This window comes from Plectrocnemia conspersa, unplaced genomic scaffold (genome assembly GCF_051122295.1).
Source record: "Plectrocnemia conspersa isolate PC_06_02 unplaced genomic scaffold, ASM5112229v1 ptg000001l, whole genome shotgun sequence".
Lineage (NCBI taxonomy): Eukaryota > Metazoa > Arthropoda > Insecta > Trichoptera > Polycentropodidae > Plectrocnemia > Plectrocnemia conspersa.
In genome coordinates this window covers 16708673-16735199 of record NW_028277165.1, presented here as the reverse complement: position 1 = coordinate 16735199, position 26527 = coordinate 16708673, and the positions used below count along the sequence as shown (strand labels likewise).

The following is a 26527-nucleotide window of genomic DNA, read 5'->3' as shown; positions in this document are numbered from 1 at the left end:
TATTTGACGCCAATTTTACCACACGTATTTTAAAAAAAATCTTAAAAATATTAAATTTATTCACAAGAGTCTGAGTGATCAGACGAAGCAAGGTGATTGAACATTGCAACAGGTTTTGCCAAAATAAGTTTTTTATAAAAGGCGAAAAATTACACGAAACAAAAACACAAAATTCAATTGTGGATGAAAGCACATAAACATGTCTACTACTAACTGGATAAAGGTAAACATAAAATCATATACATACTAACTTCTTATTTTAATATAATTCAATAATGGGCATGTGTCAGAACATTGAAGAAAATCCTTGACAGTTAAATTTAATATGCTAAATCCATCACACATTACATTATTTCACAGGGATTTAAGCTAGGTACATTATTCTTTGTGTTATATTGTTTATGTACAATAGTATCAAAATTTAAATTGAGTTTTAAATTGTAAGAAATATAATGAAAAAGGTGTCAAAGTGATTTAATACTCCATTATATAATAACTTTGAATTTAAAATTATTATATTTATAAAATATTAAAAAAAAAACTAAACATATTTATATATTATTTTTTATGATTCATTTATAACATTATTTGAAAAACGTGCAATTTCTCAGATCTGGATTGCCAAGGTAGCAAAAATGAATCAGCTGAATCTGATAATCTGTAGACCAAAGTAAAAAATTAGAAATTGGTGCAAAGGTTGCAATATTTATTTTAGTGTAAATAGTATATTTTTCTACAAAAAAGTATTATAACCTAGTTTTATAATTATTTAATAACGTCATTAGTTTATTATCTTTTTAAAAGCCACATTATCGCTGTTGTTAATCATGTGCTTTTTAGTATCATTGAAATTAAACCTAAAAAGCCATTTACGTACATCATATGCAAATAGAAACAATTTTACCATCCATGCCCATAATTCATAATATTACGTATTCATATTGTGCAAATGAAATCGTGACTGAAAACCAAGTGGTCAGATGTCACGTATTTTGTTACATATTTTTTAATGTGTATGTGTATTTACAAAAATTACTTTTAATTATTATGCCGAAGTACACAAACATTTAATGGGAGAATTTTCGGGGAGATTTTCCTGGGGAGATATCGTGCCGGGCAGTTCGAGCCAATGCATCAAAAAGCTGACCGTACCGACCAAACATGGAATATAATATCTGTAATTGCAAACGAGAAGGAAAAATAAAATAATGACACACTCCCGGGAAAATTATTGGCAGCGGCGAGCCTCGCCATTATGGCTCGGTACTTACGAGCACGTAACTTCCCTCTGGAAAAACGCTTTTCCGCATATATGAAACAATGCCGAACTGAAATTCGATTTAAATACACAGACATACACATGTACAATACAGGGTGATTCATTACTCTCGAGGGCAAATTGTAAAATTTAATTTATTTCACATTTACTTTACCATTTGTGAAAAGATTATCAAGACTAGATATATTTTTAGTTGTATTTGTCAAATCAATTAGAAGCACAACTCATATTATTTCAATTAAAATTTACTATGATATTTAGATACACATTCATAAAATACAAGCCTAGTAAAAATCAAAGTACTTTCATTTTTTACTCAGTTGCACTAAACTAATTTTTAAAGGAGAAACCACTGAAAAGATTCACTAGCAATCGAAGGCATTCCGAATCGCAAATCTAAAATCCCTAGAAAATAGCTTATTTTCAACAGAATCATTTCATATTTTGAAGAAATACTTAGCGACATACAATTTTCTGCGAGAGCTGAGCGAATCGTATCCAATGCCACTAAAATATAGAGGCTAAGATACAAGAACTAATAATTACCGAATAGCCTCTTATAAAAGTATCTCAATATCCTTTTCTGAACTTTTTCGATTAGAGAGAGATTTTTGGTTATTCGGTTATTCGGGAATTTTAAAAAACAGATCCCGATTCAGGAATGCAGAGAACTAAAGTGTCATAGAAGACACTAATAATTGACGGATCGTCAAAGTGAAATGCGTTTTACATAACAAAGCCAAAAATTTTGGAAGAGTTGCTCTTCTAAAGTAATTCCAAGATCTTTAATGAAAGTTTCTTTAGCCAGAACGTTCCCACTGAGATCGTCGGAATAATATGATGGCGAATGATATCGAGAAAATGACAAAAAAATAGCACTTTTCGACATTAAAGGGCAGACGGTTGATAGAAACCCATCTCTATAGAGAATAAAATTTTTCTCCCCTTTCGTTCTCTCGCGTGCTATGTGACGAGAGTGAGAGAGATAATGATATGGTGTTTCGCTAACTGAGATAGAACGAGTAACTCAGTTCAATTTCAGTATGCGCGTAGGCGTCCTATGGTTAGCACGCATGTCGAGTGCTGCATCGTGGTCACGTGGTCAAGTTATAATACTACATGCTTATCGGGGACTTCAACAGACTCTTACTGACATCTTTGGATATTTTAGGGCACCAAAAGCGATTAATTATATTTTTGATAGTATATTCTTTTAACATATATCGTTATTATATTTTTTTTCATATCAAATTAAATAATTAAAAAATAATTAGTGGTACTTGATTTTGTTATAAAAAATCGTTTCGAATATTCTTATGTATTTTCCTAGATCGGTTTATATAAATGTCACACCATAACGAATTCTTATTTAGAATCGATGGCGACAAATTTTAGGATAGTCACAGATGTGGTGTTCGTATTCTGACGTATCATTTTTATGCCTTGTGGCATTTTGCAAAAGCCGACAAAGATTTTGCGTCAATTGAATATTTACGACTGAAAAGTTTTCACTGATATTGTATTGGTGAGTGCCGACACAAACTTTTATAATTATCAGTAGCGTAATTTTAATAATATGACAATTTAAAAATTGCGATTATTTGGCACATTTTTTGATCGCGCGCAAATATGCCGGCTGTAAGTGACAGAAGCCGCCGTCCGGACGTCATTCACGGCCGCCTTTAGTTGTAACTTCGGTTCGGACAATTTCCAGAGAGTGTAGTGCGGGCATAACAGTGGAATGGCGGGTATAAAGCCCATACTGCTTGTCTAATAAAACTTACTAAAAACGATTGCAGACGTATTGATGTGTAATTATTTCGAATAATTTAATAAGAACTCACAACACATTGACTGGTCTCTATTTATTAATGCACATTTTGTCCCCCTTTTTATAAATATGGGTGACTTGCGTATTTTCAAAAATCAGGAAATATTAACGTCCCGATAATCAAATATGTGGTTTTAGTAAAGTGGCATATGAGTTATTATTTTATCTACAGAATAAATTCTTAAAAAAATATACTCTTAGTATTAAGCTTGATATAATATAATATAAATGTGTAAGGACACACAAGTAATATTCACATAAGGTAGATCTTGGTGATATTTGAAATAAACATGATACCTATCTTTCAACGTCTGCAAAGTTAAATAGGGCTAAGTTACTGAGTAATTCCGTTCATTAAGTACAATATATTAAGCTGTTACCTTTCAGTTAAAGAACATTTTCAACCACCCTGTATATTAAATGTAAACTCATGTAAAGCACAGTCTGGGTTTCGGATTATTCCGAATCGAATGAAACGACACAAAGAACACTTCGGATAGGCACACAGCGTCTAAAGCGAGACATGTTTATATTTTATATATGAATAAATAATTTCATGACACTTTTATATAAGTTGTAATATATGTGCGATGAGGAAATGTCATACGCATTTGTCGGCCATGTATGTTTGCATATGCGCATATTGTTTCTTACATATTTTTGTGAATTTTTTATTACTCTCTTCGCTCTCTTTTGACAGTTGAAAGTTATTTATACGAGATGGAACAAAAATAAAACTATTAAGCATATTGAAAATGAAGGCAGATTTCTCTTAGGTCAAACTTATGTTTTGAATGCAAATATACAATAAATATCTTCATACGATAAAATTATGCAACATGTATGTATTTCATTAAATATATGCTCTTTGCTTGATTAATACAGAAATATACGATTATGACTCTGAATCTTTATTATGATCATATAGTATGCATATACATATGTATGTATAAAAACGCGCTCGGGGTGATTTAAAAGGCAATAATGAATGTAATAATAATTATAGTTAATTCATTAATCTTTTTTGTAATTTAATTATCATGATCGATTATATCCGCTTTCGTGCCGGTCGGTCGGCCTTATCAACTTATCGATGATCAAAAAGTCCCACCTTTTTTAACTGTTGGTGTTTAAATACAGAGTAAATATATTTTATGTGTGTATAATAAACGCGCTATTTGCTGTAGAAACATAAATTTGGAAATTGTGATAAATATTTTTTTCCAAATAAAATTTTCTCTATAATTAACTTATTTGCTTTAAGTATAAAATTTATATATAACACTAGCACGATCAGTGATGCACGTTATTGCATATTAATTGAAAAGTCGTGACAATTGTGAAATGAAAATCATGTTTGGCAAATCCGAATTAAGTGATATTAAAAACAATTTATGTTTTTTATTTTAATTGATTATGCTACTTAGCATATCTAAAATTTTTTGAAGCTGGATATTGTGATTAAGATCTAAATCTCTGATTGAAATAAATTTTAAACATATAAAAATAAAATTGATACGGATACTAATGAAATTTTGTCTAAAATAAATAATGATAATACTTGAAAAAGAAAAATATTTAAGATTTTCAAAAATCAGATACTTATTATTGTATAATGTTATTAATATTTATTAGATGATAGCTAAGATCAATGTTGTGTGCGGTTTATACCACCCCTGGAATTCTGAGTTGAATCACGATTGGTTTGCCACTGCTGCTACGGATTCCAAAGTTTATGGCCATGTTTGGTACTTATGAAGGTTCTGTAATTCTAGTATAGTTGTGCCCAAAGTACACGCTTGACTTCATATCTGATTACAACGAAAAAAACATGCAACATTACGTGTGGCCAACGTACACCATTTGTATTACAGAGGTGCACAATTTTATTTTCTGTCGAATAAAAATAAAGTCTAAAAAAGTTATTAGTCTAGCTACCGCGTTTTTACATTAAACTAATTACGCATTCACGTTGAATTAAATATAATTTTAGTATGTGTATTAAAAATATATAAAACAGTGTTTTTTGTATTACATTAATTAGATAAAATTATCCAAATTAAACTTGAGAAGCTTTGGAAGTCCTCGATCATAACACACAAAATAAAACTTGAATATTTAAACAATTTAGCATCTCGTCCTACAGAATATATTCTACAGAGAATTGTTCGTCAACATTGTAGTCAGTAAGCTTCGTAGTCTCTGAAGGAGAAATAATAAAATGCAAATAGGGTCAATCTAATAAACGAAACTGGAAACGGCGTTGATGGTTAGGTAGAGTAAAACGGAGAACTCTGAATGTGGAAAAGTCCAACTTGGCTCTCATAAAAGTTATGGGAATGTCTATCAATCGACGTATGGGAGCTGTCGACCTACATGCCTTGCGAAAAAACTTGGCACTCAGCGAGTGCTCGTCAAAAGCTACACGTTGTAGAGTCTGGTTAAACATATAAATATGTAACTATTATACATTTTTACTATAAAGATAATTTATCCATTCAATAAAGCAATTTTGCAAAATTATACTGAATTCCCGAGGCGTGTAAAACGAGCCCTACACTTTAGACGAAACGAGAAACGAGCGCAATTAACTCTTAAGGATTTGAATTCCACGAACGGCCAGCTTTCTCATAATACCACCTAAATTAAATAAAACAGCTGACGGAGATGTACAGCCAAAATACATTTTCCACAAAAATGTACACCAATTAAAGTTAACTAACTCATCTCAGAGTTAATTACGCTTCTATCGGTCTTTATGTATTGTATCTGTATATAATGAAGAGCTATTGAATGTCAAAATATCACTTCGAGTTATACACAAAGACACTTCAGATAATATTTGACGTAACATTTAGTATATGTGCTAGACATGAAGCCTATCGATTATATGTATACAGGTTGATCTACATATCATATATAAACATAAATATTTATTAAATAAGCAAGTTATTTACATAAAAAATATGTCGTAAAAATGGTAACCGTTTTGGCGTTGAAATTTGGTTAATTAAAGAATTTATCTTTACAAAAATATGTTTGATATTGCTATATTTCATACATTGTGTATATGGATGAAATATGGCAAAATTTAAATAAAAGTATAACTAAAATAAGCTAACGATATCTGTTTTTTTATATGAAATATCAACGTGAAAAACTGTTAGTAAATATCATAATTTTTCTCAATAAGAAAAATAGGCGATAAAGTTTTAGATTTGTAAGTGACTTTATACATATTTTGTGAATTATACCCATTAGTTGATATTCTGGTTTCTCTGTTTTTCATTTCTTGAGAAATAAAAATTCTCATTTTCACTTCGAAATTTTATTGAGAATGCTCGATAAATTTTAATAAATAAAAAAATACGTATAACATTTAGCAAATAAGTCATTAAAATAATACAGTATATTATTGTTGATATCTTTATATTATCGATAAACAGAGAACTGCTTGATCGTTAAAGAGAACAAACTTCAATAGGACGATGATTTGTTATTATTGTCGAATTGTAAGGAAATTTCATGCCCCAGTATTTATACCGAATCGTAGAAAAATATTTATTCTCTATAGAGATGGGTTTCTAACAACCAAATATTTATATTCAAAATATGAAAAGACACTTTTCATATTTTGAACAAAATAAATAAATAAAAAAACTTTTTTGCAGCATTGAAAATACGAGATTTAATTTTGCAGACAGGCAAATTTTTATAGCAAAACTCTGTGAAAAGCCCTCATACATTTTTAAAATCTGCTAAATTTCACGCGGAGGAATTTCTTATTATTTGATTATTAATGCATTTATCAAGGTTGATTAGAGTAGTTGAGAAAGTAGTTAATAAATATTTGCAATTTAAATACTTCCAAGAAAAAATGCATATTTTTAAACATCTGGCACGGACTGACCCTGTTTTATGTAGCAGTATAAAAAATACAGTGCCAGTAAAAATATTAATATTCGTGTAAATATAATTTTTACTAAAAATTAAATATTTGCTTGCTTCATAATTCATGAGCATGTTTTTTAGTTTATAAAAACAACATATTTTTAAAGCTTATATTAATATGTATACAGTAGGCGGAATATATAAAAGGATATATAATCGTCAAAGGGTTTCTTACAGCTGGTTATTTTTTTTGTTTGGTTTACCGGTAAGAGATATTTTGTGATTAGCAAATCAACTAATTAGAGTAAAAATAAAAACTGGATGTTATTGGATTATTAAAAACATGTTTTATGTAAATTAATATGTCTAAAATTTATGATTTCTATTAAGACTATATAAAACGATTCATTGCATGAATAAATACATACTTATATTGAAAGCGCTACTTAAAGTTCCAACCCTCGAATTTTTATTAAACCAGGGTCAATAAATATCTACCCAACATTTCTCAACTGTATTAATATATGGCCATAATAGTTTATATATGTATGTATATACAATATGTACAGATCTAATAAAAAAAAATTTTTGCGTTCTGATTTTTAAGTAATTAAGTAGATACTACTCTAAAAATATATATACTAGATATATCATCATAATTGCACATTATACATTTTTCCAAAAATAAATTCATATAGAAAAGACTTGTTTTTTGGGTTATTTGCTAAATAAAGAAGTAGCATAATGACTGATTATTCTGTCCAATTAATTTTTTTAATGTTTTATTGGTATTTATGGCAATTAAATTAATTTAATATAAGTCGTTGAATAATTATTTTATAAATTGCTGCCACTTATAAACGACGAAAGGGAAAAATCATTGAAATCAGCTAGAAGTTAAAATGATTGAATAATTATGCCCGAGTTAACTTGATTTAATAAATGCTTCCGAGTCGTTTGAGTCTGTAATTACAATGCTATCGATCGCATTGTTCCACAAAGAGCTATTGAATGTCAAAACCTCACCTTTAAGTAATAGACGCTTGAAATATTAAACGGTGTATAACGCGCTCAAAGTCGGTCGTTAATGGTTGACTTAAAATTTTATTTGGGTTAAAAGAAGAATTTCGGATGTGGTCGGGGGGTGGTGGGATCCTTCAATTTCACGCGAAGATGATAGATGACGTTGATAACCTGACTTTGGTGAACTTTCAATCTGGCGATGGGAAAGGGTGTTTCGCCTCGGCTGAAAGTTGCCGCCGACGAAGTTAGGCTCAGTCTTTTATTGCCGCCGATAAAATAGACACGAGAAGATGGCCGGGTTTATGGGATACGTTTGTTTCGGCGTAAAAACGAATTTGCCAAAAACCCACCCCCGATTCAACCACCCCCTTTTGGTACAGTTTTGGCCCCAATCTCCGCACTTAACCCGAATCCCCCGCGCGGATCGGATGATGGAGAAACAATCGCACTTTTGTATGTAAAACGCTATGTAGGGGATGATGCAACTGAATATTTAATTCGACACATGCGACACTCCATCACGTGGATGGGGGGACACGTGGATGTTTCTTCGGGACGTGTGAAAAATGCGCGACAATCAACGGAACAAATACGATGCAACGAAATTGGATATTGGGTCTGATCAATCACTATCTAAAGAGCGATATTTCAAAATAAATAATAGCAGAGTCGGATATTATGATAAACAATATATGTCTGTATCTTTGAATTGTTAAAACACCTATAAATTCTTTCCGACCATAAAAATCTGCAGTTTGTTCGACAGTAAAATTTTCAATGCAAATCTAAGTAAACTCTAGCACGAACGTGTTGTGTTTTAAAGTGTACCATAATTTGTTTAGAAAACCCATAGTTCTGACGGAGGAAGGAAGCATCCATGGCCGAGCACTACTATAGTCATGTTTGAGGATATTCAGGAAAGTCCTCTGTTAGCATATGGAAATAGGGCACTATTCGTGTATATAAATAACAGTAAAAAATTCAAGGCGAGTTTAAGCCCCAAACATCAGCGCAATAAATCATTTTATCTATTACATTTGCATTTAAGTTTTATTAAAGCAAATTATTAATTAATAAAGAGTTAAATAAGGCGAATATTACTCATTGGTTATAAATTATTAATATATTGTTGGTACCTAAGGTAATTTATTTCAACATCATCAATTAAAATAATACTAGGTCGTACTTGTTTGCCATTAAGTGTTTTAATAATGAGTTAAATGTAGCTAATTATAATATTGTTATTATGTATAAGCAAGTCAAGGAACTGGTAATTATTCTATAATTTTATGTTAATTGTGTATTATGTAGAAATAATGTGTGTATTTTAATTATTAGTTCAAAAGAGAAATTGTCACATAATTTATTAATTATTAATTTATTGTTAAAAATATATATTGTTCTTCTTCCTAAATTAAAAAAACATGCAAACGATGTCTTAGGAATATTTTAAATCAAAGCCTCGTAACATTTTATGCAAATAAAATTAAAAAATTGTCCGAGAGGTACGAGAAGGTTAACTTTTTAGAAGAAAGATATACACCCATACCTCGCTATACGGCCTTCCGCTATAACGGCCCTCTTCAATTAAGGCACATTTTCGATTTACGGCCTAAAATAGTTCGCTATAACGGCAAAAAACTTTTTTTTGATGTCGATTTTAAAAAAAATTTAAAAATAGATTTAATTTGCATAATTTTAAAATGAAAGGTGAAGCAGCTAGCGCCGATGAGGCCGCATCTAAGGAATATCCCAACATTTTAAAGGGTATTATTGAAAGAGGTGGTCATAAACCTGAACAAGTGTTTAACGTAGACGAAACGGGGCTTTATTGGAAGCGAATGCCTAATTGCACGTACATTTCAAAAACCGAAAAATCTGCGCCTGGTTATAAGTTATCTAAAGAACGATTAACTTTGCTACTTGGTGCAAATGCCGCGGGTGATTTTAAGCTAAAACCACTTTTAATATATTTGTCTGAAAATCCAAGGCCTCTTAAAGGAATAAATAAAAATCAATTACCCGTCATATGGAGATCCAACAAGAAAGCTTGGATGACTAAAGCTATTTTAGAGGATTGGCTCAAAAATCACTTTTGCACAGAAGTGAAAAAATATTTGCGAGACAATAACCTAAGAAACAAGGCTTTGCTAATTTTGGATAATGCACCAGGGCATCCTACTAATTTATCCGAACTATCTGAAGATGTCATGATTGAGTAAATACAACAGCTCTGATCCAACCAATGGATCAGGGTGCAATAGCCTCTTTTAAGGCATATTACCTACACCGAACTTTCCGACAACTTATAAGGGAAACCGATGGTAAATCTTCAATTAAAACATTTTGGAAAAACTATAACATCAAGGATGCTGTTGACAGCATCAGTGACTCATGGAAGGAATTAAAATTAACAACAATGAACCATGTTTGGAAAAAAATATGGCCAGAATGTGTAAAAAGTACTGATGCAGAAGTTAATTGCCTTCCTGAAATTAGGCAAAACATTTTGGATCTAGCACATGATCTCGGCTTTGAAGGTTTGAACGAACGTGATGTGCTTGATCTACTTGAAGCTGATAGGGAACCCCTTTCATATAAGGAACTCATTCAGTTGCGAGCAGAACCGGTATTTGATGAAGAGACAGAGCCTGTTGTATTCAAACAGCTAACATCAAAAAAACTGTCAATAGCTTTTTCCTATTTCGAACAAGGAATAAACATCTTCCTTGAAAACGATCCTGACGTCGAACGTAGCGCTAAAGTTTCTCGAGGAATTAACTCAGCCATTAGCTGTTATTAATCACTGAAGAACGAAAGAGACAAAAAGGCAAGACAAACAACGTTGGACAATTTTTTTAAGCCAGGCCAATCCTTACCAGCGAAAAATGAGAACGACAGTGATCTGAAGGTTACCATTTCTTCATCGTCTTCAGATTAAAGCCATTTAAAAAAAAATGATGTATGTATTCATACACATATTTTATGTAACATGAAGTTGTTTCATTTTTGTTGGTTTTTGGAGTATGTTATTATTTTATGTACAAATGTATGTACTTGTTATGTATGTATTTTTGATTTAAATGAAATAAAAATATAAAATGCATTTTAAATGATAAACCATGTTACATATTTAACAAATTTGGAACCGATCCCATTGAATTTGTATTAGAATAATTGATTCGTTATACGGCTTTTCGCTTTGCGGCCAAGTTTCGTGGAACGTATCTAAGCCGTAAAGCGAGGTATGGGTGTATTTTAAATCATTAAAATAAAGACGTTAAAGAGAATTATTTTTGTTTCTCTAAATAAAAACATTAATTTCTGGATTACCTAATATAATAACCTAAAAGATTAATTCACTAAAAAAGCACAGCGATCCATGAGTACAAGCACTTATGCTCGCTCTCTAGAGACACTCAAGTGGCAGTCAAAAAACCGGCATTCGGAAGAATTGCTTCAAAATCCAACACTTATACAAACGTATTTAAATACATAGTAGTATGTACGCGAAAACAATTTTCGCTGGTATACAACGTGAGAGAATACGTGGCATCGCGCGGAGCAAATGTACGTGATCAAAGCCCCGGAAGATTGGTGCTCGAAATCATCACGTGGAATGTTCTACCAGTTTTTACTTATTTCTCCTGACAACTTGGCGTTACCTTCATGTAGTTTTCATAAAGTTCTCACGTGAAAGTTTCCGCACCTAGGGCCTCGCGTTTTATCGCCCCGTCCGTTCAATAAGACCGAACTTGGCGAGCGCTCCAGTTAAATTTACCATGTAATGAATACAAATATAGCAGACGTGTCCGTATGTGGACTATTATGTAAGATAATAAAAAAATATATTTACTAAAAATAAATTATTAAAAACAAATAGCAAATGTAATAAAACATTATATACATATATATATATACTAAAACAAGTTGTTTGTATTAATGTGTATACAAGTATACGAGCATCACAACAACTGATGATGGACAAGGTGAGAATTCGATCAAAAATACAATATGATCCCTTGTTTGTAGACATAAACTGTCAATGTTTGAGTTCATAACCCCATAATGGTAACCAATAATGTCAAAGATTTTTTATGTATACGTGAACATTTTTTTTATATATTTTAAATGTGTAAGTAATATTTATTATATATTTACACAAGTTATTATAATAAAAATAATGTGTTATCATTGATTGGAATCATCAATTATAATTATTGAATAGCAGCATTTTAAACTTAAAATCTATCGTGCTTGTTTAGTGTACCAGATTTTATTTTACAGAAATTTGAGCAAGAATCAATTATTCAAGCAGCCCTCCATATTTTTCAGTAAACGTATGGCATAGTATTTACAGACCCCTTTGGGAATTTGTTCTGTTTATGCGTGATAAAACAATGAATTATGCAAATCGACCAGTGCGCCGTTTAACGGTAACGTTAAAATATCGTTACACACTTGGGTTTGATATTTATCATAGCTCAACCTGACTTAACGACGACGATTACTCGCTCGAGTTGAGTTAACCCTAATTTGAAAATTTTTACAAGCAAGCCGTGGCTCAAATTATTGGCCATTTGGACATTAACCAAATTTAATGCACGTTTTTTCCCCTTCAACAATAACGAAATATTTTAATTTATTTCATATGACGTCACAACATATGTGTGATAACTGGGTAATGCTTTCAGTTGCAGACTATTCCATTTTTCATTTTTTTAATGCGCCATATGAAATGATCAAGTATTGTTTGTCTCAAAGGGAATGAATGAGCGATGAGTCAAAAGCGAGTGCATGCACACATTCTAAAATACTATTTGTTGCTATTAAAAATATGATTGTTATTAATTATATATTTTTAATAATTACAAAAATTAAAATTTAATAATATAATAATATAGTAATATATCATTACATTATTAAATTTTATAGAAAGTTTTTTATGCTATCCATATTTTATAATAGATGAAATAAACAGTTGTTGATTTCAATAATTGAGATATATTTAAAATGTTTTAGAATTTTATACAATGGATGCAAGCTCATCATGCTCGTATTGCATAACAAAAAATACGCTTTCATATAAACACAATGGGGAAAAACGCCGTAAAATACACGTTGTCACAAAACGGCAAAAAGCCAATGATAAATATGTATTTATGTAAATAATTATCCGGATGCATGGCGTAAAAAATCGTATTTCAATATATACGCCTGTAACACGCCGATTGGGTGTAGGTATATAATACACTAGTAGATAGGGACACGCAACAACCGGCGTACCAGCAGCAGTGCCGTAATTCCGTCGCTGGCGTACATTTCATTTATTCAAAATATGTTAATGGCGCGTTATCGATTGGCGGCGCCGAAAAGAAATAAACAGTTTTAGTATCCGAAGCGCGAAAACTGCGATAGGGGCATTAGAGCCGGAAGCATGAATAAAAGAAATTCACTCGGAATAGTGCGAGTTTCGGGGCACCGGCTGGTATGGGGCGAAGAAGAAGCTCGGCGATGGTGGTGGAAGACGGATCGAAGGAAGTGAACAATATCAGGAAGCCCGCCGGTAATTTACGATTCTCCGCCGTCCCGTTATGCTTCAGATATTCATGAATGCGAAATACATTTTTAAGATTGGCCCATAAAACGGGGGCCCAGTGCGCCGATGATGAAAATGGAAAATGAAATGAAAAACGCACTTATTTACTTTTTCTCTTTCGCTACTTATACTTCTTAATCGATCTTGGAAATCGAAGCAGTAATCGTTTGCGTAATTGCGCCCCCCGCTGGCCTTTGTTACCTTTTATGTCGGAATTATGGTAATGCTGTGAGTATTCGCAGGAAGTTGTAAGAAAATGTGATTGTTTTGATATTACGTATTTCCTGGCGTAATCACAGCCTTTGCTGCTTTGTATGTGTTTTATCAAGGGTTTATTATGCTTTTTTTTTGTATTTGAAAAGCGAACTTTACTGCGTAGGGTTGAAGCATACACATTTTTACTATTTATTTTGTCGCGATCTATATTTTATTAAGGTAAAACAAAAATTGAATTCAAAATGGAATTAAGTAGTATATTTACTATAATTATTTATCTATTTAAATTCTCTAACAGGTTTAAGATAAAATACATAGCATGTTACCCCAATAAGTTGCAAATTCATTTAAGAGGATATACAAAATAAAGAAAAACGACCCGAGCTAACTTCCCTAAGAAACTCCAACTGGAATTTTACGCAGCATCGAGTGTTCATTATTTAGTAAAACAACATAGTTTTTACTTTTCAGGTATGAACCTATTAAGCCTAGCAGATAGTGAAGGGTTTTGTTTTTGTATAGTTTATGAATCAAACCTTCGTGACATACTGTGTCAAAAGCTTTTTCTATATCTAATATTAAAAGGCCAATACTCGTTTTATATTTAAATTAACGCATATGTTATCCGTTAAAATATTAAGTTGATGTGTTATCGAGTGATTTTCGCGGAAACCAAACTGTTCGTTTAAAATTATATTCCCTAAAGATTCTTAACCTGTATTTTTGATTATTTGTGAATTATGTGTATTGAAAATTATTTGTTTTAATTCAAGTTGGTAACATAATTTAAAATATATTTTTATTATAAACATATTATTTATTTTAAATATCCTAAAATATTTGATCATTAATTAATAATGAATCATTTTTAACAGCAGGTTTTGCTTTTTACTATTATTTTCATATATTAAACTATAAGTGTAACGTGTATTTTATTCAGAATATTTTATAGCATCATACATACATTTCGTTACACATAAAATATAAATCACGAGAACATAAAATAAAACCTAAGCACACAAAGGTTTTGAATAACCAAAACGTTCACCATCAGCGTCGATGCATAATTTAAAACCGGCAATTTCAATCTTTCATGCCTCGTCGTACACTTGATTTTGTTGTGGTGTTATTTAGAGTACCTCACAGGTGAGAGAAGTGTCTAACGTTTTAAGTCAAGAGATCGCGGTAGATACTCCACGATTCCCCTTCACCCTTTCTTATTCTACGTGCTTCTCTCCTTTGGTAAATTTCTCACACCATTTACTATATAGCGACATTTTCCCTCACATTGAATATTGCCATCTAGAAGAGTGCACTATTTCTAACTGAACAAGCATACCATTCAAAATCAATCGAAAACAAGAGTTAAGAATATATTAGCTCAGTTTAAGTATGTATATACAATAATTTATAGTAATATTTTGTATATGTATATACAGTATACATTATATACGTATATGTAAAATTTATTATAGATTATGAACCTGAATAGGTTATTAAAATATTCCCAAAGGCTTAATTCCCAGCACCGTAATCAAATTTTCATCATGGAAAAATTAAGCTATTAATAAATAAGAACTTGAGCAATTAAAAAAGCAAATAGAATAGCATTTTAGCAAATAAAATATTAAGCAATTAAATATTTCAAGAAAAAAACATTTTATATTATTTAACGTTAGTTTTGAAACTTTGATATTTAATAATAAATCTAAATATTGTATATCATTTCTGAATAGGTTTAAAACTTAGCTAGATAATAATAAATTAAACATTGTATAGTGAAATCTCAATATAGCGAATCTCACGGAACAAATAAATAAATTTCGGTATACTGAAAATTCGTTATATTGAATGTAAAGAAGATGATATATTTTTATTTAATTTTTAATTACCACATTACTACAGCATCAAAATAACCTCTTATAAGGTTGTTTTTTGTCTATTTTTAAGGATACTGTATGAAACACAATATAATTTATGAAAAAAAAGTTTCAGGGTCAACGAAACACCTGTAATGTCGCTTTTAAACAAATCTGGCACACGCAATCAAGGACTAACTGAATTCGGAGTAAAATTGTGTCAAGTTGTAACGTCATTCTTACCCGCTCGATAATATTACTGATATTTAAATATATGTTGTTACACCTTACTGACGCTACAATACAATCGATCACCTATGTTTTAGCATATTTTAGGTGTTTAAGGACTCGTTTTAACGCTGCAACCCAATTTTATCATAAATTTAAATTTTAGTAATAAGAACTTTTTTAAGTTACACCATAATTTACTTTATAATTAAAAAAAATTGTTTATATTTTTTATGTGTAAATATAAAAGCCAGTTTTTAATTATATTTACCAATAAAAAAGAAACAATAATCTGAAAATATCAAGTACCTAATCTGTTACTTTAGAGTAAAAGTGCGCTTTAAAATATTAATAATTTTGAGACCTTTGTCTATTTTTATTAAAAAATATTTTTATTTATATATTTATTAAAGTAATTTTTTTCCTGCGCAGCATTATATGTTTTACAATTTGAATCGATAAAATCAATTGCTTCGTTCGTATTCAAGCGCGCTAATACTCGGGATTCCCTACTGCCAGATTTGCTCACATAACAAATAAGCGCGCCGGAATACAGCTTAGTGCGATTAAATAAATGGTGAAATATGTTATAATCACGGCACTTTTCTTACAAAGTGACAATTGAAGATGATTCAAGTGATGCAGCATTTGAAATTATAGACAAAACTATAAATTGTGGGTGTGCCAGTAAGTGTTTGGTTATAAATGAATAATATAACACGGTTATTCTTACAAAATTACTATTGACTTTCCAGGATCTAATATTAAAAGACAAATAGCGGTGATTTGGCAATTAAAGGTATACATACCGATGTTAAATAAACATATTACAATGCTAGTAATAATGAAAAATCTCGTATTAGTGTAAACAAAAAGTTACATTTTACCACTATATAGTATCGTTTACAGCTAATTTTCAGAAGCAATGATAGATCTACTAGCATTTACGTATGGCAAACAATTAATACACGACATATTGCGACAATTTTGAAGAAGACAAAGAGATGCCAATTTACGTGTTTAATTCTCTACAGTAACTTCCGTCAATTTTGTTCTTCGGTTGTCGTTTAAATTTAATTTATTGTTTATAATAACAGTAATAATGTTTTCAATGGTTAACTCTTGATAAGGGTATTATTGTTTTTAATTATATTTCAGAAGCAATGATGGAACAATTTGATGACCTATATGGCTACAGCGTAGAATTGGTAAATATAAACAAAGAGTGAATCTTATCATGTTGAACTTACTGTCAGCAAGTATTATCTTTTTATAAAGAACATACTACATAAGTTTGATCTAACTAAATATCTTAAATTTAGCTATTCCGAAAAGGAATGATGGCACAAAACAAAAATTGAATAAAAACTATGACGTATACATATTTTGCCACATCGGAATTAAAAATAAACCACTCTTAGATATTTTAGCTATCGATTATTCCAGGTATGCAATCACATATTTAAAATCATTGTAAAATGTCGTCTATTAGATAACATCCAAGAAACTACACATTTATAAGCTGTCCGTTGGCTGATATATATAGCGTTCCCACTGCGACAGCGCCGATTTGATCGACATTAACTTTCAATCCTCATACATACTAAGGATATATCATATTATACGTTCACGTTTAAAACATATCTGAATTATTTGCAATTATTAAAATCTAACGTATATTGTGCAATAAATCGGAAGCAATGATTATTTTTATGTAATATAAAAGAAAAAAACTCACTTTTCGGCCTCGGAGTCCGGTGACGGGAATTCAAAATTTGAAGATTTCATTACGAAGATTGTTTTATGATTGTTTATCTAGTTTAATCAATGTATTCTTCTAATCCTCAACACATTGTGTATATATTTAATTTTCATGGTTATAACACACCTTGTTAATTTGCAATCCGATTATTTATATTCAGTCAAATGACGAATTAATGAAAATTATTGTCGCGTAACAAAATTTTATTATTAAATAATAATTATTTAAAACTGTTGTCATGGTACTGGGCCATCTTGTTTTATATTTGAATGCTTATTTTTTATAGGTCGAAACAACAGAACGCATTACCGGCGGCTCGAAAATCAATCGGAGCAAATTCAATTATTATTATTTTAATATAATATATTTCCTTTGTTTATGTGTATTATTATACACCGTTCATACAAAGCAATACGATTTACAGAGTAGAATATTGAGCATATAATGTTTCATTTTAAAGCGTGCGCGTCCGGAAGCGGCTTAAAACAATTATATTATAGATTATCATATTATGCTGCTGACACTAACATTTGTAAAGAAATACTGTAAGTAAATGTTATGTTACCATATAAAATCTACTATAATATTATTGGATTTAAAAAATATAAAAGCAGTGACTTTTCACTATTAGGTTAGTCGATAAATGCTTTATATTATTGATTCATATTACATTGAAATGCATAGTCATTATTGTTTTATCCAATGAAAGTATGAAATTTTGTAAGCGATTTGTGTAATCTAAGATATTATAAATTGATTAAGATAAAACTGATGTGGTTTTCTAAGGAAACTATTTTTGAATTTTGATAGTTTTTCATGCTATTGAAATACATATTGTTCTGTAAGTTTAGTAAGGAATATATATGTTTATGTGATATTTTGAAGCTTCTTTTATTAATGTTTATTTATATTTTTGTTGTTGTAATTTTTATTATTTGGCGCGTGCTCATCTGATGCCCGTTAGTGCATCAGATGAGCACAATCATGATCGCGTCCTCATCTGATACCCGTTAGTGCCAGGACGTTCGCACTAGTCAAGTCGCCTATGATTATCGCTATCCGCCTCCTCAATAAGCTGGCATTGCACATTGAACTGTTTAGCTGAAGAGCTGGTCCGGTTCGTATCATTTAATTTTATTTCTATTTAGTATTTTTTTTTTTTTTTTGTATTATGATATTACTATGTATTGTTTTTTGACCATCGTGACGCGTTAGTGTAACTTATTAGTTTACTATGGTTCTAATCTAATTTAAATAAATAAATAAAATAGATTACTATTATTGTTTTTTGCTGGCATATACATATAGTTACGTGTCTAGTCAAAAGATATATTACGCCGGAATTACACATGATTTTTACTATCTGCAAAGGTATTATTTTTATAAGGTTTTCATAAATAAAGTATGTATTACGTATTTTTTTTAGCGATTGCATATAAAATTAATAATTGTAGGTTTGCAATAATATACATTTTTTACAATTTAACGAAATCGATGAAAATAAAATATATACATATTTATGATATATAAACCGACTTTTATCTTTATTATAATAAAAAAATATATACATATGATATATAAACTGACTTTTATCATCATTTTTATAAAATAAACGACTGGTTAATAAAATGGGCAAACTTCGAGTTCTAATAGCTTTTCGTAATATGGATGTGTTGTATTACGTAAACATCTATGCTATTTATAATATTATAAATATACATATCCGAAATAAGTTTTTTACATATACATCAAAAATTTTGAGAAATAAACATTTAATCAACTAAACATGTTATAAAAAAATAAGCTTTATTATGAATATAATACTTTAATTTAAATCCGCTTAGCAATGTAATAAACTTGTAAGCTCGAGAATAAGTCGAAATAAATGCTTTTTTTCTTGTTTTGTAAAGTTCAAAGATTACGTTTCATTCAAAAATAACGTAAAACATAAAAAAAGCAAAACTTTTCCAACTCGGAGATTAATTGAGGTTATATTCGGCAATATCGAAAACGCAAAATTGCGCAGTCACGCAAAAGTTTGCGTGATTTATTATTTGTAAATTTATTCAACGCAAATTTATACAATTTTTGTTTGCCGTATACACATTTAACAAGTATAAACTTACATAACTGTGCGAATAAGCGACTTATAAGTACGTTTAGATAGTTTGTGAAGGTTCGTTCGAGTTGCGTATTGAATATTATATGCATAGTGTATTTTTTTCACACCACCGGAGCTGAAGTAATTTAATTTCAATAAGGGTCCGCTTAAACGTGAATTTATGATCCACCTTCCTGTAGGCCTTATCAGTCAAGGCTTTTCAAGGGCGCTGGGAAATTTCATAAATGGGTTAATATAAATTGCGGGTCTTCATAATATGTTAACGTCACAGAAACGGTTTTGTGCTCGGCTGATAGCCGTTTTATCAACGTCGTTTTGGTGTGACCGTATTCAGCCGAGCAGATAACCGGCAAAATATGATAAACACCGGCTCAATTGCCAAATTAAAGATGTATCGGCACACAAACGTGCCGGAAGAAAAATATGGGTAAGCACACTGCAAACGTAATAATTTATTAACACAAATCGTTTCGGAAACTTCCAGTGTTTGCTGAAAATTTATGAATTCGATTTCGCGGAACATTAGCGTAAATAATTTAAGTGGCCGTACTACGTGAAACGACAGATGAATTAATCATAAGACATTCTTCACGTGAATGATGGATGGCGTGCTATCGAGCATCAAATGATAATATATTTTAAATCGGATGTAAGCATATAATCTAACGTATATGCTTGTTTAGCTCCCTAATTGAGACTTGGTAAATCGTTGAAATTGTATAATTGTATAAATATTGTAAATAAGTATTTATGTATGAAAACATGAAAAGAGCAAAGCAAATATTTTAAGTTTAAATAAATTCCATTGTATAAAACAAATATGACATAAAAATCTTGCACATACGAAATAAAGAAATAACATTAAAAAGCATATTTGTAAAATTTAAAACTCTATTGTCACCATAAGCAGAAATTAAAAATTATGTCAATAAAAATCATAGAAGATTGATTCTAACAGATTTTATTACTTAATTTTAATGTACGATGTGAATTCTTGTGCCGCCATTGTGCCCCTTAAACCAATATTTAATAGAAAGAGCGTGCTTAGCACAAAAAATGTTTTTATTATACAATATATGAATGAGACCCATCTTAAAGTAAGTAAGTGCTCGGTGTAGTTTAACACCAGTAAATTATACAATATTTTTTATAGATTTAATGTAATCCAAAATAATTTATAATACACCTTAGTACTAATATAAAAAAACTTTATAACCGCCTTAAATATCTAGAATGAAAAAATGATTTCTCCAAGCAGTGGTTGAGAAGCTGGTGGAGGGATGATGTCGATCCTCAGAGGTCTTGCAGGTGGCATGGCAACGATATTATAGCGGAGGTTGATCCCTCTCTGCTGCGGTGCTCGTATGATGGAGTCCATCTCTTCGAGTGCCAGTCAGAGTCTGCCGGGTGACTGCCTTCTCCTCATTGGAGTCCAGGCTTAAGTATTTAGAGCTGCAAAGCTTTCTGACACATCACAATCATGCAGCGATCATCCAGCAAATCGTTGTACTCGCTTCTTAGAGCAACAAAATATGTATACGCCTTTAGAAAGTGACATTTGCTTGATGGATATCCCGAGGTTGAATTGTGTAACGGGAATATTGTAGCCTATTTGTCTTCCAGTGATATATTGTTTCCTGTGACCGTTTCGTAACAAAGAAATATTCATTCAATGCACCGAAGAATCTTTGCATGTTATTTATGGGAGAACTCTTTAATTCTAGTCGTAACAAGGGCTTTGTCTTATTGATAGATGATTATTTTAATGTAAGTTTCAAGAATAAGATCCCCGACAAACGAAGGGCTATCTGTGTTGTCCCCACAGTTTTTCACCTTAAATTAAAAGCACTTATTCTTTTTTCTATATTAATATTTTAAAATAAAAATGGTTATAAGCCATTAACATGTATTTCATGTTAATGAAATGTATGAAATCCAAAAATAAAGACCGATCTAACACTAAAATTAAGTATCTACTATTTTTATTTCAGCATGGTGTTTTTTTTAAGAATGTACTATTATACATGCAATTTGAATAAGGCGTTTAATGTAAAAAAAGATTTTATCTTTGTGGAAAAAAAAACGCTGCTGCAGATTGTTTTTTTCATCATATTTTCATTTTTTAAATTTATTTATGATATGATGAAAACGAATTATATATTCGTTTATATGAGTTATTGCAATATAAGTAGAGCTTTTAACGCTGGAACATCACACGAATAACTATTAAAATCGCACGCAAATGTTAAAATTCAAAGGAGTGTCATTATTTTAATAATAGTTAAGGGTAAAATAAATACAAAAAACGAACTTATATAGCAACGTTTCAAGCTATTAATACGCATACATATATGTGGAATCGAACGGTCGATTTTGCCTAAAATTTAGCACACACTAAAGTTTTCGGGATGCTCACGCGCTAAAGAAGCAAAATTTTGTGCGAGCTATATTTATTATGTACATAAAGGTAAAGGGCACTCGATTTCCATTTATGTACTGGCATTTATCCGTGGGATCGTGAGCCGAAAAGTAAATGACCTCATAAAAACGTATATTATCACGCCTATGTATAAATACAATATAATAAAAACAAAGCGAAAACGCTTCATTGCGATTTATTACGAGTTTAATGTGAAAAATTTTGAAATTTCAAAAGATATTGCCCAGGTTTACGGTATATTTACGATTTTTAAATCGAATCTCGCGTTATATGCATATATGTGATTGGGTGGAATTGCAAAGCTTTTGATTCAGCCAAAGGGATCGCAATTTGAGACAGTATAAAAGCGATACTTTTGCTTTTATTGTGTCTGTATGTGCTTATTTAAAATAAACAACAAAATGATACAAAACTCCTTTATAGAATCCAAATGGGATTATGAGCTAATATCATTTTCATTACATTGTTAGACGGCGGCACTGAGCTTCAGTGTCTTGTTAGTTATTATGTCTCGAGAAACTAGCTCATTAGCAATTCTGTTATATACTATTAAGAATAACAAACTATGCAATTTAAAGGACGCAGCTTAAATTAACAGCATACAAAAGCTACTTAAGATTTGGACGGCGAGAAATAATAATAAAATTCTGTACGCCATTTTTATAATAAATTTCAATCGCAATATCACATTAAACATAAATCAGTTCGTGTGTAATATACAGACGGCCCTCGACTTTCGGACGTTCGACTTTCGCACAATTCACTATTTCGCACATTTAAAAAAAAAAACAATTTAAAAAAAACAAAAAAAAAAATATAAGCACGAGTGAGAAACGGAAAAAATTGTGTTGATACGAACAAAAATAAATCAAGGACTCATAAACTTCACACGATTCAAGACAAAGATGGAAATTATTAGACGTTCTGATAGCGGTGAATCTTTTGCTTCAATCGGACGTTCGAATGATACAAACAGGTCTACGATATGTTCAATTTTGCAAAATAAAAATATAATTAAGAAATACGTTCAAAATAGTGGAAAATAAAGATATATTTCGCAATCTTTAAAGATATGTTTCCAAAAAAACACAGCAAAAAAAAAAACATGGATGAAATGTAAACTTTTTGTCATCGTGGATCGATGACCAACATCAAATAGATGTACCTCTGAGTATTTTAATTATTCAAGCAAAAGCTCTTATTTTGCACAAAGATTGGAAGGATAGATTAAAAAAAAAGATTTTAACACGGTTTTTCAAGCAAGTAACGGTTGATTTTACAATTTTAAAATGAGGTATTCTTTTCATAATATTAAATTTACTGGAGAATCGGCTGATGCGGATAAAGATGCTGCAAAAGAATTTATTTCCTAATTATCCAAAATTATTGAAGATGTAGAATATTCCTCTAGCCAAATATTTAATGAAGATGAGACAGGTTTATTTTGGAAAACTCTTTAACAATGAAAAATATGAATGCACCTTGACAAATTTTTAAATATTATGGAAGATTGTGATCCCAATGGAAAACACATATCTCAAGTGCGTGGGGCGATCAATAAAAACATAGCATGTTATAAAATACTATATGAAGAAAAGAAAAAGAATAGTGGAAAACAGTTAACTCTTGATAACTTTTCAAAGGAAACACCCGCAAACCCCACTTAAACGTGTCTCTTAAATGCCTCTTAAACATCTTATATTTACTTGATAAATAAATATTTTAAAATACACACAATTTCAATTTTTTTTTACTTCCCTCGACTTTCGTACATTCAACATTCGCACACGTTTTCAGGAACCAATTATGTGCGAAAGTCGAGGGTCGCCTGTATTTTAAAATTGAGTGAATAAAACCAAGTAAATAAGACAATTTTATTGTTATAATCCGCATTTATTTTGGTAAAAACTTACTCTATCTTTTGTGATATTGTGATACAGTATTTATCGTTCAATGATATGCCAATAGTCTCACTTTTTTACTTCCTATTTGCTTCCATCTCTGCACTATTTATGATTTTTGTTTTTAAAGGAAAAGTTGGTAAAAACTCGTTTGTAAATGTTTTATTTCACCTATGTTATAAAATAATATTATTACTTACGATACAAGTGTCTAATTAATATTGGATTTCTGTCATTGACAAAAATATATTTCACAGAATATTCGTACAAATATTAATGAAAGTTTTTCGTACAATTAATACTCTGTAACAAATCATAACGATCATTACAAATATGTTCTCATATTGGATTTAACGAGGCGTATACATGCGAGTATATAGCATGATACACTCATATCTACTATACTATATAAAGCAATCTCAAATCTTGGATTGGTTTCAGTGTTATTACAAAAAAGCCATTAAAGCGATTCCCGTCCGACAATACGCACAATAAGCTCGAGCTTTTTTTTCCGCAGACGCACATATTTTTCGCAGTCATTAAGAGCGAAAGTTTCCCCCGGCCGTATATTCTTTATCGAGACGCAGCATCCGAGGCAAGTTTTACGCCATGCAAAGCAAACATCGCATCGGATGCTGGATGGAGAGGCGAAAAAATACAGTTCATTTGAATTTATCGACATTGCGCGAAACTTTGCTGATAAATCAGCATGCATTCTCCCTAGAACGAAAAAGCTCTAAGGGTAAGAGGAACAAGGAGCTTTCGCATTGCCTGCTCGATTTTTTCCTTTTGCGCCACACATCACCTAGCACCGCTGGGGATCATAATGCGAAAGTTTCGCAAAACACATCACGGTAACGAATTGTCCCTTTCCACGACGAAAGGTAATAGGAATCGATGTCTCTCCTTCAATAACATAAAACTCACCGTGCTCCATTTTTACGTGTACAGCTCGACGAACACGCAAAGGAATTGCTATTTACATATTCGATACATATAAATATGTATATAGACATCTTTATGACTGATAATGTCAAACTCGCTCGCACCAACGTGTGCGTATATTATATTAAAATATGATCTATTCTATATATATCCTTTGAGTTATATTTAAACGTGTGTATGATGGAGATGTCCCCATATCGTATTTTGATAAAAATAAATAACAATGGGATAAACAAACACACTAAAAGGAATAGATGCAGGACTTAAGCTCAAGACCAAGTGAGATGGCAGTTCGTCGTCTAGAGATTAACTGAAGCTTAATTTCCATGTGACCAAGTAAATGTAATGTAGGTCAAAATTTAATATAGTTTACCATAACTATATAATGTAAAAATATACTATGTGACCTAACGTAACTTGTTTTAATGATATTTTTCATTTTATGTTGCTTAAGCTGCTAATAAAACTGCAGCACGAGCAGTGTGTTTATAGCGTAATATGAAACTACTCAGTCAAATTTAAACTCGTAAGTTTATTAGTAGTCGAATACATTGTTATATTAAGTTTGGCATAAAAAGTCATAAAATACTTTTTATATAATTTTTTAATATAATTTTTTTTAAATATAAACTATTTTATCATTAAAAATGTAAAGATCTTTAACAATATAATTTGTTTTGTATATATATGGTAAAGTGTTGATTAGTATAATTTAATATGTATTGATCATATAGAATCATAGTAAAATAAAAAGTTACTTATTATTTTAAATGCATATGGGGAGAATATTGTTATTTTTTTTTAAATATTAAAGTAAGTATATTATGTGCAATTGGATATGATTCACCAAGTTTCCGATTTATTTTATTAATATTTATACAATGTACTTTAATATAATACTAACTAGAGACACCAATCTGAATTGTCGAATACCGAATATATTTGCCCCTTTTTATCAATTCGCTATTCAAATATTTGTCTAACTATTCGTTCATATTTGTAATAAAATCTTTTTTTTATTTCTAGTTTAGCATTGTATTAACTCTAAAAACACATTTCTTCAATTTATCGCTGCCCATTTTGTAAAATTTATTTTCTTTTCTTTGAGTTACTTACAACAGCAATGATCAAATTAAATGTCAAAAAACAAGTAGTCGCAGGTAAAAAAATGTATTTTTTTTAATTGACGAAATACTTATAGTTCCGCTTTAATATCGTGGAGACCGATTTATTTGGCCACAAGCTAAGCGACACTAGCAACTACTGACGTGACGACGAGAAAACGACGACCGGCGGCGCCTCGTCCGTCAATCTCATTCATAACATTCAATAACTATATAACTATTACATAACAATAACTTTAAAAAATACTACTGCAGCATCTCAATCTGTGCTTAATTGCGAACCGTTATTGATTTTTTTATAATTTTT

The 26527-nt window shown here is 30.6% G+C and overlaps 1 protein-coding gene across 1 annotated transcript in view; it reads right to left on the bottom strand.

The window, feature by feature from the left end:
- Positions 1-26527, bottom strand: part of LOC148239003 (semaphorin-2A-like) — a 478624-nt gene that overhangs the window by 63136 nt on the left and 388961 nt on the right. The window lies entirely within an intron of this gene.